General features: G+C 33.4%; 1 protein-coding gene across 2 annotated transcripts in view; it reads right to left on the bottom strand.

Annotated features, from left to right (window-relative positions):
* Positions 1–7,314, bottom strand: part of LOC142347900 (uncharacterized) — a 67,600-nt gene extending 60,286 nt beyond the window's left edge. For both annotated transcript variants that reach the window (XM_075399058.1, XM_075399062.1), the window contains exon 1: positions 6,555–7,314. The gene's annotated coding sequence lies outside the window, so the exon portion shown is untranslated. The remainder of the gene's footprint in view (positions 1–6,554) is intronic.
* Between the last annotated feature and the right edge of the window lie 4,686 nt (positions 7,315–12,000).

Below are 12,000 nucleotides of genomic sequence, written 5' to 3'. Positions count from 1 at the left end.
AAAAATTCTAAATGGGGGATTTAGTCACCGATAACGACCTTTAATAACGCGAAAAATGAAACTAACTCAAGTTAATTAGCTGTGAATGCATTCTGGCTGAGGTAACCAGGGTAGTGTGGAAAAATTGCGATGTGAAAAATTCAAGGTTAAATGAAGTGAAATTGTTTAAAGCCACCTAGGTTTTTAGTACCCTCACGAAATCGTAAATTGCAACATAATTGCTAATGACGTTCTTAAGTGTTTTGCAGCTCGAGGAAAAACTCTTGGGCGCTGAGCACTATGAGAAACTTTTTGCTAAGTTTCCACAGAATTGAAAGGGGTGTGAAAATGAAGGAGTACAGTAGAAGAATCGAAGTCAAACAAGTAAAAAATCCTAAATTCCGGATATATACATTTACATTATCAATGATATTCAACTGGGAAGTGTATATTAGTTATCTCTTTAATTAGTTAAATCAAACGACAGCAGTATGTAATTACGCGAGATCATGATTCGAAATAGTGCAACCCAAAAGTTGGGTCCAGACCATGTATTTATCGTCAGGGAGGGGTACCCCTCAGTCAAAAATGGTCGAATCATATTTATATCACCTCACCCCGGGAATTAGTTATCATTTTAACTGTGCAAATCCAGCAAACCGAACCTATCAACTTAATATATATCCATGAAAAATTTCCAACTTTTTCTTGGATAATTTTCATGGAGAATCACTAAGGCAGTGAAAGAAAGTCAAAGTCCAGTTGATAATTTTTCAGAAGAGATTGACAAGGAAGGTTTGAAACAATTTTTGTTTTCAATAATTTTTGAAGATAGTGGTCATTCCAGCTCCTGATTGCAGACCGCGTGAATGCTTGTTTGAGTTTTCTGCTTTTGAAGTAATGTTTTCAGAAAATTTAGTATTCTTATTGATTCTGTTGTGCGCCACGTTTGGAGCGGTTGACCCAAGTTAGAGAAAAAAGAGGCAGACGACTTTACTCAGTTTTTCAAAATGGTAACACTTGTTTCATCTCAAATAAAAATTTTATAGGGAGAATGTTATGTTTAACTTTTGTATCCCTCGTAGAGTCAAACATTTTTCAGATAAATTGCTGTTTATAGAGCCCAATTAATCTGTTTTTCAAGAAAAATCAAAAGGTTTTTATCTACTGAATTGAGAGCAACAGCTGAGTAATGCAGATGACTGAAGATCAATGAAATTGGGCCCTAATCAAATAGGCCTAACGAATGTGAGATTAGCAGAAGCAAAATTCGCTAAATGTGAGTTGAAAAAAAATTTAAATGGATCCCAAAAGTATGAATTAAGTGTTACTTATGCTAATTGAATTAGCAAAAGTTAATTGCTTCGAAAGTCAGCGAAAGTTTAGTTTCGAAGTTCAAGTGCGATAAGTATCTTGACAATGAATGGCAAGGCTATGTGACTGATATAAAAGACAGTAACCGATATCGTTATATTGCATTTGGGATCAATAAGAACTGTCTCTCATTGTCTCATTCGATTAAATGAGATTGATTTTTCTCTCAGACAATTTTTTGTAAAAACAAAAATGAGCGAATGGTCTTCCAAAATATGATGGATGTATAGATTATACAAAGATAATGTATTATGATATCGAATGTTTAACTGGTAAATTCACCGTAGATCTCTGTCGATTTGACAAAAATGCAATAGAAATAGAGCATGCAATTTTAAATCATTGTGACCTCTAATGTATTCACAAAAAATTCAAAACTATCCCGAGATTTTTCTATTGGGTCAATATTTCAAAAATTCTTACATAAAACATGTGAAGGTCGGAAACGCTAATTTTTCTAACGTTTTTTATGTAAAAAGTAGCCTCATTTCTTTACTACTGAGTCTAGGCTATTCAAATTGATATGACAAGCGTGCGTTAGGCTAACGTTGGCCATGAATCAAGAAAATTTTGCATAAGTGATATATAAAGTCAATTTCTGCGATTTCGTCAAATGTTTCTCAAAAAGTCAATCTTATTTCAAAAAAGTAATAAAAACTTCTGGGTCAATTAGTTGTTCAATGTTACCCATACTGTTTTGGTAGTGGCTCCTATTCATATAGATGCTATAACTACCCGAGATTTTTCTATTGGGTCAATATTTCAAAAATTCTTACATAAAACAGGTGAAGGTCGAAAACGCTAATTTTTCTAACGTTTTTTATGTAAAAAGTAGTCTCATTTCTTTACTACTGAGTCTAGGCTATTCAAATTGATATAACAAGCGTGCGTTAAGCTAACGTTGGCCATGGATCAAGAAAATTTTGCCTTAGTGATATATAAAGTCAGGTTTTGCGATTTCGTCAAATGTTTCTCAAAAAGCCAATCGTATTTCAAAAAAGTAATAAAAACTTCTGGGTCAATTAGTTGTTCAATGTTACCCATACTGTTTTGGTAGTGGCTCCTATTCATATAGATGCTATAACTACCCGAGATTTTTCTATTGGGTCAATATTTCAAAAATTCTTACATAAAACAGGTGAAGGTCGGAAACGCTAATTTTTCTAACGTTTTTTATGTAAAAAGTAGCCTCATTTCTTTACTACTGAGTCTAGGCTATTCAAATTGATATGACAAGCGTGCGTTAGGCTAACGTTGGCCATGAATCAAGAAAATTTTGCATAAGTGATATATAAAGTCAATTTCTGCGATTTCGTCAAATGTTTCTCAAAAAGTCAATCTTATTTCAAAAAAGTAATAAAAACTTCTGGGTCAATTAGTTGTTCAATGTTACCCATACTGTTTTGGTAGTGGCTCCTATTCATATAGATGCTATAACTACCCGAGATTTTTCTATTGGGTCAATATTTCAAAAATTCTTACATAAAACAGGTGAAGGTCGAAAACGCTAATTTTTCTAACGTTTTTTATGTAAAAAGTAGTCTCATTTCTTTACTACTGAGTCTAGGCTATTCAAATTGATATGACAAGCGTGCGTTAGGCTAACGTTGGCCATGAATCAAGAAAATTTTGCATAAGTGATATATAAAGTCAATTTCTGCGATTTCGTCAAATGTTTCTCAAAAAGTCAATCTTATTTCAAAAAAGTAATAAAAACTTCTGGGTCAATTAGTTGTTCAATGTTACCCATACTGTTTTGGTAGTGGCTCCTATTCATATAGATGCTATAACTACCCGAGATTTTTCTATTGGGTCAATATTTCAAAAATTCTTACATAAAACAGGTGAAGGTCGAAAACGCTAATTTTTCTAACGTTTTTTATGTAAAAAGTAGTCTCATTTCTTTACTACTGAGTCTAGGCTATTCAAATTGATATAACAAGCATGCGTTAGGCTAACGTTGGCCATGGATCAAGAAAATTTTGCCTTAGTGATATATAAAGTCAGGTTTTGCGATTTCGTCAAATGTTTCTCAAAAAGCCAATCGTATTTAAAAAAATGTAATATGACCTTCTGGGTCAACGGAGGTGTTCAATGTTACGCAAACTGTTTTGGGAGTGCCTTCTATCCATAAGGATTGTGAGGCACCAATTTTTTCTTTTTTGGCGTCTTCGTTTTAATTTTGGGGGTTAAAATGTTTTTTTTTTAAAAAAAAACTCGATTTTTTGTTAAATGTCCATCCCTTTGTGCCCTTAAAGGCACCTTCTCCCATTGTGCTGTATTTTAATTGTGCTTTGTTTCTTTCTTCTATGATGTGCTATAATATTCCTGGCCTATCCGGGATTTTAGATTTTAGCTATATATATGTCTTGGAAAAAAAGAGCCTCTATTTTTGCTTATTCTGCAAGAAAAACAGTCTGTTTTCCCTTGTAGTTTAAGAAGCTCATGAGGACTCACGAAAAAACCAAGACCCTTTAAATGCCTCGTTTCTGTTATGGATAATTAGTAGCCATAGAACGTCATATTATGGAGAAGTTGTAGTCATAGAACTTCCATTTATGAGAAATTTGTAGTCATAAAACTTCCATTTATGGCAAAGTTGTAGTCATGCCAATTTCCTAAAACTTTTTTGAATTATGAAGTCAATGGTCCATAATATGAAAGTTTTATGATTACAACTTTTTGTCATCCCGGGATGTTAAAGATAAATCTCAATTATGATATATACAATGAAATATAAACACGAAAAAATTTCCGTGACTGTTATTGTCTTTAAGCAAAGAGTTTCGGGAAAAAAACTTCGGCTGTATGCCTACGCAAAGCGTTACGTTAAATAATTGAGCTTTATAAAGAGCCGTTAAACACTTTGACTGAAACTTTTAAATTACAAATACCAGGAGATACTTTTCTGTAAAACTAGAACTTTTAAATGTTGATGAATTAAAAATCGTGAAATCGTTTTCGTTGATTTCAGTTGCTTGTCTGCCTAAGTTGACAACAAAACCGACAATGTAGAAAAAAGAATGAATTTATCTAGTTTTGATAAGTACTTTTAGGCAGTTTTTCAAGAAAACGGAACAAATTCTACCAGAAAAATTTTATAATTCTAAATTGAGTCTTGAAAAAAATTGTTAGTATTCTGGAACAAAAAATGCAATTTTAGGACATTACGAAAATGTGTTCGTTTTCTAAATGTTTAAGATATAACTAGACCGAGCCTGAATTTTCTTTTCCGAAGATGCAAAACGGAAAAATTTGAGCTCTAAATAATTGCATTAACCCCAAAGAGAAATTTTTAGTCGTGAATTGTGATAAGTAATTTGACAAAAGCTCATTTTGAAAAATTAATAACGAATTAAATGCAACATCTTCAACTCTAAGTTGCGTAGAAATTTCAAAAAATGACACGGCTGAAAAATTTTTATTTAAAATGGAGAGCATTCAAAGCATGGGGATCTAATTCAGGAACACCCTGTTAAACTGAATCAGTCATCTAGATACCAGGTTGTCCAATTTTTGTGAAAATTTTGAAATAATATTGTATATCTGAAAGTCATAAAAAATAAAAAGGTGAGACGAAGGTTTATGCGACATCTGAAAACAATCCAATACACGAGCAAAATAAAAACAAGAACAAACGAGAAAACTCTCCATGAACGCCGAGAAAATTTGCTGAAATTTTATTTTTGTTTTTCTTTTTTTCTTCATAGCAAAACATGGCAGGATGAAAAAGGTATCAAAGGTATAAAAAGGTAGTAAAGGTAGAAACGGTATAGAATAAAATGAGAAACATGGTTTAAGTTTTACAGCACATTTTAGCAACATGAAATTATTCCTCCAGAGAAGGATTAGATTAAACTGTTTGCCAGCAACATTAATCAACAGAATCTTGTGATTTTGGTCTATTGATGACTACTCACACAGCGAAAGAAAATATTAAATTTACTATAAAACTGATATCTACTTTATATTTTTTTATGAAGTCACTTTTTATGGAGACATTCATATGTTCAAAAATTTTAACTAACTTGCCTTCTTTGAAACATTGTAAGGAAATTAACCTTTTGTGCTTCTTAGGCAGTATCAACTTTCTAAAAAAAACAGACAAATGGCGTACTTTTCTCTACTGTGATACTTTATTTCAAAAAAACAATTGCAGGTTCAAAAATCAATTGAAGGATCACTGAAGGGTTCACTCACAGTAAAATGTACTGTTTTTTAAATTAATTGAGCCTTAAAGAATAGATTAAATCAAAAAATTTTCGACAATTGCAAAGTTATCATTATATTGGGTACCCGCCAGAACTAATGGCTAACAATTTTTCTCAACTTTTAAAAAAGGTTCAAATAATTTTAGCAAATGCTGGCAAAATTCAGTGGGATGTGGTCATTTCTTTTCTGCGCATCAATTCAACCCTGTTTAAACCCAAAGTTCTCAATAAAAGAATCTCAAAATATTTTGGTTGAAGTGGGCATGCCAACATTTCATTTGCGGAAGAGAACTATTCATAAGCTAACAATAGTTTTCTAGCTTTTCTGAATGCATAGCTCTGAATGGAGAACCAACAACAATTCTCATTTTCTCAGCTTTGAACAAATTTTGAAACAATTTTGATGATTTTGCTGCTCAATTATCTTTGTTTCACAGAAATTACCTTGATTTAAAGGTGTGAACACTTTATGCAGGGTGTTTTGTTATATCTATTATGTCTAATATGAATTTATGTTATGATTGGGGGAGCAATCAGTGATTTTATTTACTATTGTTTGTGTGATGATTGTTGTTTGTTTGTTTGTAGTGTTGTTTGTGATGGGATGAGGGGTGATGTTGGGGCTAGAATGACGCCGTTGTTTTCCTCTTTTGCAGCATAAAACACTAATTTAATCTTGGGATCTTAAACTCTTTTATCTTATAGGCAACTTTTGATGTCACAATGAATTATTCAGCTGCAGGAAATTGTTTCAACTTTTCAAATTCTCCCCCTCTCTCTCAATATGTCTCTGTCATATAAATTATATTCGTTCTCTTTTTAAATTATTCTCTTTTCAACTTTGTCTGCGATTAGCAAAACTATTAATACTGAATTATTTTTTAACTACAAAGTTCAAAGTGCTACTCAAAACTTTACAGCATTTCAAGGCCGGCCGTCTAAAATTAATAAATTTATCAAGTGTTCAGGAATAAATAGACAGAAATTTACCTTTCAGACGGGCAATGTTGCGAATAAAGCCAAGTTGATGTAGAAATGGAGCAAATTTTGGAACAATCGTAACTTTTAAATTTCAATTTTTGTCATTTAAGAACTAATTTGGACTTTTTTAGCTACACATCAAATGAAAGGTTGAACAAAAGTTCACAAGATACGAACGCAAAAGAATTTGGGTGAAATAGGGTAGGAATATTTTTGGAAGCGATAAGAGGAAATCGCGCGTTGGGGTTAATTATTTGAAAAGATCCGCTGATTTGGGCACGCGCTGCTGCGGTTTTGCTATTGGGTTCTAGCCGTGTTGGCGGCTCTGCTGGCTTTGGCGTTGGGGTGTTGATGTTGTGAAGGAAGTGTGAAGGAATGAATGAAAGCAAATGGGTGAAGTGAATAACTGGTGAAGAGAAGAAATAAGAACAACTAGGTTGCTATCTTTACTATTCGGAGCAGTAGGACTACTACGCCAGAAGTATTTGAAGAATTGCGAAGAGTAGATTATGAAGTATCAGCAATTGCGATACTACTACTACTACTACTAGTTGTAGAAAAAGTAACAGCAGTAGTGTAAGTTGAGGTGGTGGTGGTGGTAGTGGTGGTAAAAAGTAGTGTGTAGTTGTAGTAGTAGTGGGGGGTATAATAGAAGAGATTTCAAACGATTATTCCTTCCTGTGAAGTTAGAAATTAATCGAGGATAAAAAGACCCTTTCTTTCTTGAGCCCTCTGTGAAGAAACCACTCTCTATTTCTTGTGATAGATGAAAGGAACTGCAAGTAGAAAGAGAAGAGAAGAAGAAAGAATGAGAACTAGGCAAAGGCCTAACTGCCAATAGTAGCTGAAATAAGGACAGAGGGAGAGAGGGAGAGAGAGTTTTAAGGAAAGAGCAAGGGAGAAAGCAGGGGATAATTAGGAAGGGCCAATAGGACCCCTCTTGTGAAATACAAGATGCCAATTGGCTAACCGCACAAACCAAACATAACCGGAAACAAACGCTATGCATGCTATACTGTTTTTAACAAGCAACTGAAAACGATAAAGGAAAACCTGATGGAAAAAATACGATCAATTTATATAGTTTGAAACACGACAAGATATGAAACCTGAAACGCATCGTTGCTACATTAGAGGCCATAATTGACTATTTGACGCCAAACAATCCCAGACCGAGGTGTCAACTCATTTGCGGCGCCTTTGGTCAGAATCGCGCTGAATGAGCTGAAAACAGGAACGAAACGCGCTGCATGTCATAAAATTTCAAAATCAACGAACTTTTGCGGTGTATTTTTTTTGCAAAACAAAAATTTTCTTGCAACACATTCAGCACATTCATGCAACATGATAATTCAACTATTTCTCCTACTTTTCAACATTTTTCACATAATCTTTATTTGAATAATAATGGAGAACATTAAATTCCCTGACACCTTCTGCTTTGCGATAATTTTTTTGGATAGCGAACAATGGTCTGCAAACTTTTAGTTTTTGAAAAGCAGGAAAACAACACGTATACAAAAATTTTAAAGTGTTTCCTTTTTAGAAGTTCTCGAAAAACAAAAAGGTTTAGTGAAAATCAATAAAAAAATCTGCGAGCCAGAAAATTATGTTCTTCATTTTTCTCTGCGCGGCTTTAACAAAAAATAAAAATTTTACTGAAGAAAAAGCCGCCTCTCATATAAACCCAATTTGTGAAAAAATGTTGAAAGGATAAAAACAACACAATTCTTAGCTCTGTGGTTTGAAAAAGATTGGGTTACTTTATACGGGAATTCGCCCTAGTTGAGAAATCTTCGGGTTTTCAACGTAAGAAATCGTCGGTATCGAGGTTTTTTCTAGCCAAAAACGTCAAAATTTTCTATGATTTTTTCATCGGTATCGTCGTTTTTTCGGTATTTAACATAAGAAAAAATTAGTACCGCCGTTTTCCAACCTAAGACAGAATCGGTATCGTCCTATTAAAACGTAAAAGAGATTCGGTATCGTTTAGAGAAATACCAGGATTTTTTTAATACCAGGGTCTGAAAAACCGATTAATCCGGCAGACCGAACAACAAAAACGGTCGATATTGGGCGTTTTGAAACGCAACCAAATTCCTGCAAAAAGACCGTATCATAACGTTTGACTATATTTTGCACAAATTTGCCAATGGAAAAAACGACAATTTTTTACGTCTAAAGCCGAACATACCGACGATGTCTTACTTTTAAATACTGAACACACCGAATCTTCTAAAACCGAACATGCCAATGATGTCCTACGTTTAAATACCGAACATACCGAATCTTCTAATACCGAACATACCGACGATGTCTTACGTTTAAATACCGAACATACCGAATCTTTTAATACCGAATATACCGAATCTCTCTTGCGTCCAAAAACAACCATACCGAGTCTTTCCTACGCTCGAAACTGACAATACCGAACAAACCGAACATACCAAAGCTTTCGTACGTTTGAAACTGAGAATACCAAAGATTTGTTACAATTTTTTTGTCTGTTTGTTCGGTCTTCTCAACTAGGGGGGAAACTATTGTCCCGAACCCATCGTTGTTCCAACACCCTAGTCGAGATCTGGAATTTATGAAAAGACCTATTAACTCCAGGGGGTAAATATTGATTTAAATTACACCGTCGAGGACCTTAGTTTAATTCAAGGCTAATTCTTTCCATAAGTCCAGCCAAAATTTTTTCATATGCAAAATGAGGCAAGCTAAAAAGTTTCGACAACATCTGGCTTCAATCTCGTGACCAATTGCGCTACATGTCCTTCACTTTGAAGGAAATTGAAAACAAGTCATTATAACGGTCGCGAGCGTAATTCCAGGACATGTTTTATTGTCCAGCCAAATTCAAGGACACCTTTGTTGTGCAGTCAAATTCCAAGACGTATGTTTTAGTTCCTGCCAAATTTTAGGACGGTTGTAATAGTTCCAGCCAAAGTCCAGGACATCACATTAGGTCCAGACAAATCCTTTTCATACTCAATATCTGTCGAGGACAGTCTTTTAGTAGCTTAAATCTGTCGAGGACGGTCTTTTAATATTTCCAGATCCCGACTGGGGCAGTCTTCTCTATTCGGTTTTGATGCCAGCCTCATCCAATCAAAACACTATAAAAAGATAAAGCCACAAAGTAGTGTACATCTTTGAGCAAAAGATTCAACATCTTTATCACTAATCTAAAGTACTTCAAACTTTGTTCTTTTCTGTTTAATTAACTGCTCAAAATATAAGGTTGACAGAAATTAGGGAGAACCTTTGCACCTCCACAGATTTTTTAATTCAGTTTCTAAGTAGATTACTATTTTTAACGGTCTTTTTCAAGATAGCTTTGTTATCTTATTACATTCCAAAAAATATTAGGTTTAAATATTTCTGAAAGTTAGCCTAACTTTTGTTCACATTTTTCGTACTTTTTGCTGAAAAATCTATCAATTTTTGATAAATATGATAAAACTGTTAACAACATTCTCATCGCTGTGACTTTTAAAGATAAAGGAGTATCAGTAAAGTTTTTGAACCAGCAGTTTTGGCAAAATTGTCAAATAAATTTTGAATATTCAGCACTTATTTCTTTTTTTTTTAATGAAAAATGGCATTAAATATTAAAAATGGCGGTCCAGTTTGACCGGCAGTGCAGTCATAAAAACACTGTTGACAGAATCTTTTGTTACTCAGATAGAGGCCAATTGCACTTCCGGTTCCTAAGCAAGTTTTCTGGAAATAGCATTTTCGCGGTCTTTTGCTATTTTAATGATATACTCATTAAAAAATGAGCAGTTTGTTTCTGATATGATAAGATTTTCGCCTGTCAAAAAACTATAACGTTTTTTTTTTGGAACTGTTACATTTTTAAACAGCCCTAAAGCAATACAATTTGATCAAAGGCCAGTTGTTGTCTCATTGTTGATTTTTGCAACAAAAAATGAATCAGATTGTTATTTGGGTGTGTGTCTTTTAAATGTTTTTTTTTTGCAAAATTTCTATCCCAATTCAAATAATTATGTTTTCATTTAACATGTTCATTTATTAGGAGGTTCAATTTTTTTCAAATCAGGGCCAAATAGCAAATATTGTGCTGTTTGAATAGAACTCATGCTTTTTACGGTTCCGACTGATTGTTTCAAAAAACTCTAAAGGATTTATTGAATTTTTACCAGCCTTTGATAGTCATTTTACTGAGTCAAATTAATCAGATGTCTAATTAAGTTTCGAAGGAGCTATTAACAAAATTATTTAATGCTTTCAGCTGATTCCTAATGTTTTGTTGGTGAAAAAACTCATTAAGTTTCCAAAACTGATCACTTATTTTTGATATATTGGTTTTTGGTCAAATTAGCTATTTTGATAACGTTTGGAACTTTGTTTCTTTTTATGGAGAAGCAGCGAGCGCCAGACCAATTTTTTTCTAGCTCTGAAATTCTGTAGTTCGGATTGTAATGGGGCGCTAAGCGATTTTTTTTGTCTTTTGTGTTTTTGATTTTGTTATTTAGCGATGAAAATGATGTCAAATCAAACCTCATTTATTGAAAACTTAAACTCACATACAAAGCTTAAAGCAATTTTTGAAACGGCTACGCGAAAGTATTTTTCAACAATAAGTTATTTTTGAAAGTTTTCCATCTCTTCCTTATTTGGTGGACCAATAAGTCAAAAAGGTGGTTGAGCAAGGGCCGAATATTATGTGCGAAAGCAGATCATCGAGCCTTTTTGTTTTTTTTTCATTGAGAAATGGGGACGTTCTTAAGAATGGCCGAAAGAATTGAATTAAATTTTTTAATCAAATGAACAGTTACAACAAATAAGGTTAGAATCACCTCTAAATAAGTTTTAGTGGTATTTAATAATGCTCGGAAACAAAATTTCATCTCAACATTGAAACAATTAATTCCTACCATTTAAGGAAACTATAACTCTCATTGTTTAAATTTAAACTCTGATTAAATCTCAGAAGACTGCTGTGATGTGAATTTTTCTCCTTGAGCCTTCTTCGCGCATAATTTTCGAAAATGACCTTTTCCGTCAAAACCTGTTGAAGATGGCCAAATTTCATCTATGGGGTTTTGAAGAACATCTTTTTCAAACTTTTTATATGGAGCCATGCAGCCATGCAGCCTCACAGTCGAATTCCCAGTTAAAGCAGATTTTAAATGAGAAGCTGCATGAAAAAATTAAATAAACAGAACCATTGTTGATAAAAATTAAACTCAAGAAATATTGTACGCCGTTTTTCTCTAGATTAGTTTGGTGAAGTTCTCTGCTGCAAATATAAATCCATTTTCCTACAAAATTGTCAATTTAAAATCATATTGCTAATCACTAACTGATTTGGATTTTTTTGAAGCCGATTTTCAAATTTATCACTAAATTTATTGCTATTTATTTTTGCTTGCTGTTACCGGTAATCTGTTCAGTGTCACTCACTATACATGTTTTCCGCAAAAAG

Source organism: Convolutriloba macropyga, chromosome 10, assembly GCF_964194025.1.
Source record: "Convolutriloba macropyga chromosome 10, txConMacr16.3, whole genome shotgun sequence".
Classification (NCBI taxonomy): domain Eukaryota; kingdom Metazoa; phylum Xenacoelomorpha; order Acoela; family Convolutidae; genus Convolutriloba; species Convolutriloba macropyga.
This window is presented reverse-complemented; position numbering and strand designations above follow the sequence as displayed.